A 6,311-nucleotide genomic window follows, 5' to 3' on the forward strand; every position below is an offset into this window, starting at 1 on the left:
AGTCTGAAGAGACATTTAATCGCTTTAAATATACCTTTCATGAAAATGGTTAATTTAGCAAAGACACAACAGTATAAAGTCTGTGGAGAAACTGTCTGTATTCCTAACAATATTAATGAAGTGACTAAGGTTTTACCAAGATCCGAAGGTTCTGATCAGCTCATTAGACTGAAACTTAAAAAAAAAGAATTACATATAAAAGCTATTATCAATATGAATTTATTAGCAAGCCTAAATTAAGAGATGCTTTACTTTTTTTGAAGGAAAATAACCAATATTACAGAGAAGTCGAATTTGACAAAAACTGGAATTTTGAAATTATTAATGAAAGTCAAGTAAAGGGAGATAACTCTAATATTGAACAGTTGATACCTGACACTGGAAACAATAATACAAGAGAAGACGATACTGATAGTTTACCAGACATAGACATGGCACTTGATGAGTTACATGGACCATTGTTAAGTACGTGTTTGCAACCTGTTGATCTTGCACAAGAAATTTTAGACAACACTGATAGTATATTTTCTATTTCTCCGACAGAAAATAAAAATCCTGTAAGAATTTTAACAGACAAAACAAATGAAGCTCTGTGTTTTCCGACTCTATTTCCAACTGGACAAAATACATTTGCTGATAATCGAGATGAACAAATCACTTTAGGTCGTTATTTACACTGTCGTCTAATGAACGTTGATAACCGATTTGCTAAAAATACAGATTACATCTTTTATGCTCAGTATTTATATGAACTCAGTCAAGTTGTCTCAAGTGTCTCCATCGCTTTACGCAAAACAAAATCAGGTGGTAATAGAATAACAGCCGATATGCTTACAAATGAAGAACCTTTGAAAAATATTTTGAAATGTTATGATGGCTATCGATTTTTGAAATCAGTACGAGGTTCACCAAGTTATTGGAAGAGTACACAATCAGATTTGTTTGCTATGATTAGACAACTTGGAGTTCCCACATATTTTACTAGTTATAGTTGCGGCGAACTTCGTTGGTCGACTTTTATTGAGGTAATTCTTAGACAGCAAGGTGATTTAGTGATTTAGATTGTGCCGAGAAACAAGAAATACTTAGAAGCAATCCGATAACTATAGGCAGAATGTTCGATCACAGGTTTCATTATTTCTTAAAGAATTTTATCATGTCAAAAGCTGAGCCTATTGGTAAAGTAAAAGATTATTTTTATCGCATCGAATTTCAATTACGTGGAAGTCCTCATGTACACATGTTATTATGGATAGAAGATGCACCCGTACTTGGTAGAGACCCTGACAGTAAAATTGTTGAATTTATAGATAAATACATAACATGTAAAATGCCAAATATTTCAGACGATCCAGAACTACACGAAATTTTATCCAGTGTTCAAACGCACAGTAAAAAGCATTCAAAATCTTGTAAAAAGAAAAATACGGTATGTCAATTTAATTTTCCTAGACCACCCTCTGAAGAAAGCTTTGTTTGTAGAACTGTAGACATGGACAAAAGCGATAATCATGAACCCAGAAAGGACGAAATTAGCAATGATCAAGTTAAAACAATCCTAGAATGCATAATGAAGGCCATCTCGGACCCTGATAAGAATTACGATTCTATTGATGATTTATATGCTGATCTTGATATCACTCAAGAGTTATTTGTAAAAAAATGTGAAAAGCTGACAAAGAAAAACTATGTAGTTCTTAAAAGAGACCCCAATGATGTATGGATAAATCAGTATAATCCCGACTTACTAAGAGCATGGAACGCTAATTTGGACATAAAATATGTATTTGATGCCTACAGTTGTATTGTATACATTGTGTCATATATATCAAAGTCTGAAAGAGAAATTGGTTTGTTATTAGGCGATGCTCACAAAGAAGCTGTTGAAGGTAATTTGGATGCTAAAAGTAGTCTAAAAAAGATTTCAAGTACATATTTACATAGTAGAGAGGTATCGGCACAAGAGGCAGCATATCGTGTGTGTAATCTACGTCTTAAAGAAACATCCAGAAACGTAGTATTTATACCGACAGGTGAGAATAATATCCTACTGACATTACCTTTATCTATACTTAAAAGTTGGGCAAATGAAGGAACATTAACGGATGATAATATGTATCAAACTAGCATTGTTGATAGATATAGGGCACGACCTGATGGCATTCAATTCGATTATAAGTGTATAGCTCAGTTCTGTTCTGAATATAGAGTCATGGCTAAGAGCGAGAAAATTGATGTTGATCGTGAAAACAACTCTGCATATAAACTTAAAGGTGACCTTGGTTATATCATAAAACGTACAAGAACTAGTCCCGCTGTAATACGTTACGCTAGATTTTCAATCACAAAAAATCCAGAGCTTTTTTTATCTCAGTAGTCTACAACTTTTTCTGCTTTATCGACAAACTGAACAGCTTAAGCCTGCTCCTTTTGAAACATACGAAGATTTCTATAAATTTGGATCTGTGAGATATTATAATGATGTTGAATTAGTAAGAGAAAGTGTTAACAACAACCGTGAACAATATGAGAAAGATGCAGTTAATATTGAAATAGCACAAGAAATCTTCGAGAAATGTGGACCATTAGACGATGCATGGGCAAATATTTGTATTGAAACAAAAGTTGATCGTTTAGAATGTATTGAATTACAAGGTAATGATACAATTAATGAAGATGACGACGACCCTGTCGAGATACCATATTTGTTAGGCAATAGAAAATCAGCCAAGAAAGATAGGCATAAAGAAAAATCTGACACAGTTATCTCCCATTCACAAGCTATACCTTTATTAAGATCATTAAATAAGTTACAATCACAAGTATTTTACAAAGTAAGACAATTCTGTCTAGATAAAATTCATAACAAAAACCCAGAACAATTCATGCTACTTTTAACAGGTGGTGCCGGTAGCGGAAAGAGTCATATCGTCAAATGTATGTATTATGAAGCATCAAGATTATTAGCCAGAATTAGTGACAGTCCCGATGACACAACAGTTGCAGTTACCTGCCCAACTGGCGTATCGGCGTTTAACATCTCATCAAGTACATGTACCATCCATTCTCTTTTTAATATACCGATTCATATAAAGTTGCCTTACATAGGATTGTTCTCAGATAAAGTTAACACACTTAGATCTAAATTAGGTAATCTAGAAATTCTGATAATTGATGAAATATCCATGGTTGATCATAAACTATTATGTTACATACACGGTAGATTAAGACAAATCAAACAAACACCTGATCATGTACCATTTGGTAATGTTTCTATTATTGCAGTTGGAGATTTTTACCAGTTACCTCCCGTGAAAGGCAGAGCTCTGTACAATGAAAATGAAATGGTTAATCTGTGGCAAGATAATTTTAAACTTGTTCAACTTACCGAAATAATGAGACAGAGAGATGATTTGACATTTGCGCAAGCACTTAATAGAATACGCACAAAAAAGAATTCTGATGAAATGTCTGTAGATGATATTAATTTTTTCAGCAGTAGGGTTACAGGTGAAGAATCTGATGCAGGTTAAATTCTTACGCCGTAAATGTCCAGATACCATAACCATAGCAGCCAACGATTATTCAAAAGATGCTAGAACAGGTAAAATGAAGAAATTGGACAAATATCTGACTCGTAATGTAGATTCTAGTTTACGTAACGTATTAGTAATTGGTATTGGTGCAAGAGTTATGTTAATTAAGAATTTGAATGTTAGCGATGGTCTTATAATGGTTGTTTTGGTAAAGTAACTTATATCACAATGGATAATGATAAACCTAAAATAAAATATGTAAAGTTTGATGACGAAAGCGTTGGGGCTATTTTATGCAGAGAAAATAAAAGATCAAATGACGATATACCAGACGGCAGCACTCCTATTAAGATACAAGAAGAAAAAGTTAATTATCGTGGCGACATAAGGAGACAATTTCCACTTAAACTTAGCTATAGTACAACTGTGCATAAAGTACAAGGTTTGATTCTCAGTTCTGCAGTTGTATCACTAAAGAAAATATTTTCACCAGGTCAGGCGTACGTGGCATTGAGCCGAGTCACATCTTTAGAGGGTTTAATTATTAGAGATTTTGATGAGAAGGTAATATATTGTGATCCTTGAATTGAAGAATCAATCAATAAGATGCCATTATATTTAGAACCTCAGTTAGAAAATCGTAGAAATACTGAAATATTGCTGTTTAATGTAGAGGGATTAATGCAACATTATGAAGACGTGAAGAATGATTATAGGTTTACCCAGGCTGACTTTATCTGTTTAACAGAAACTTGGATCTCCCAAATAGCAGAATGTAAAAACTTTAAACTTGATGGCTATACATTATTTAATCAACCTAGACATACATGTTATGATAACTCTGATATATATGACACATTAAAATCCATGAAAAACGGTGGCGTTGGTATTTATTATAGCATTAAGAGACATTGTAATATACATAGATTAGGTACCTTTAATATAGAACATGTTGTATTTAATATACCTGATATTAATCTCACTGTAGTTGTTATTTACAGACCTAGCTGTTATAAAGCAGATTTATTCATTCGTAATTTACAGATTTTATTGACAGAGTTAGAAAACTATGTTGGTGATATGAATGTAATAGGTGACTTCAATCAGAATCTTTTGGATGGAAATTCAACCATTGCAAGATGTATGCCAGAGAATGGTTTTACGCAACTTGTAAATGTTGTAACAGCAACAGGTGGGACTCTATTAGATTTAGTTTTTGTTAAATATTTAGATCAGAGTAAAGTTCACTTAAACCTTGTTTTAACATATTTTAGCTACCACGAATGTATTAGAATAGGATTAGATGACTGATGATAAAATGATTCAAACAAATATTAGCCTACACAATGTGTGCCCATTACCTCCCTTTAATAGTTCTCAAACTGGTCTGTAAATGAAATGAAATGGTGTTTAACGTCCTACTGTTCTCAAAGATGGTATTGTATCAACCTATTTCAGTTACAATGTATGCATCAGAATAGGATTAGATGGTTGATAATGAATTGACTTGAAAATACTTTAGATTAGCCAGTCGTCAAATATTCGGTCAGTTGTCTCCCTTGGGTCATATCGTCTTGAATTATATATTAAATTTATTGCAGAATTTGCTAAAAAGAGATTTTTTTATTTACTGAAATTGTAACGATATGTATTGTATGTTATCTTATATTTTCTAAATTGATTAAAGAAATTGTTCATATATGTAGGCTATTGTATGCTATACTATAATTTGTCTAAATTTATTACAGAAATTGTGAAGATATACATTGAAACAAGTGAACAATTACCTCCCTTTGATAGTATCATCTTGAACTCGGAAACAGACATCAAGTTTTTCTTTATTACAGAATTTTTTCTTTACAGAAATTGTATAAAGATCAACTATATTTATTACAGAAATTGTAATGGTATGTAATATATTCCATATTGTAATATTATTATATTTATTATAAAAATTGTGGGGATCACGTGGCTAAGTGGGTAAGGCGCTAGCTCGCTAGCCTGGAGGTCGGGTGTTCGATCCCTGCATTGGCCGAGAAAGTTCATCCAGATTTTCCGGCGTGGTTCTCCCTTGTCAGTGATGCAGGACGGAGGGGCTGACAAGGAAAGCTGTCTAGTCGTTCGGATGGGACGAAAAACCGAGGTCCCGTGTACACATTGGCGTGCACGTAAAAGATCCCTTGGCAGTTGGAATTCGATATAAGAGTAGGCCGTAGTGCCGCTGTCCGGGCAAAATTTCCCTCATAGCACACTGTATGGCGTATGCCCGTCTTCATTAGCCCAGGTTAGGAGCAGAACAGTAGGACGTTAAACCCCATTTCATTTCATTTCATTTATAAAAATTGTAATGGTATGTAATAAATATATTTTATATTGTAATTTTATTACAGAAATTGTACAGTTATGTTGTACTACACTTTCTTTAGCAGAAATTTGAAAGTATATTATATACTCTCTACTAAATTTATAATAGTATAATTTGATTTAATTGTAAGGAGATGTTTGGAGTTTGTTTTATTTATGCCTCATAAATTATTCTATAGATCATTATTTTATTTTTTATTTATTAAAACATTTGTAGATGTCTTAAAAATTATATCTCCGGTTTGTCTTTTGATGGTTTTAAAAGTATGTTGAACTCTAGTACCAAATTTATTAAGATTTATCGCAGAATGTAGAAACTTTAAACTTGATGGCTATACATGTTATGATAACTCTAATATATATGACACAATAAAATCCATGAAAAACGGTGGCGTTGGTATTTATTATAGC

At 32.8% G+C, this 6,311-nt stretch overlaps 1 long non-coding RNA gene across 1 annotated transcript; it reads left to right on the forward strand.

Annotated features, from left to right (window-relative positions):
* Positions 1 to 327: 327 nt before the first annotated feature.
* Positions 328 to 6,042, forward strand: LOC126820704 (uncharacterized). Its single transcript, XR_007680092.2, has 7 exons — positions 328 to 465; positions 1,347 to 1,429; positions 1,863 to 2,033; positions 2,902 to 3,048; positions 3,286 to 3,604; positions 4,581 to 4,728; positions 5,285 to 6,042. It is a non-coding gene; the product is annotated as an uncharacterized LOC126820704 (long non-coding RNA).
* Positions 6,043 to 6,311: the final 269 nt, after the last annotated feature.

Source organism: Patella vulgata, chromosome 5 (assembly GCF_932274485.2).
Source record: "Patella vulgata chromosome 5, xgPatVulg1.2, whole genome shotgun sequence".
Taxonomy (NCBI): Eukaryota; Metazoa; Mollusca; class Gastropoda; family Patellidae; genus Patella; species Patella vulgata.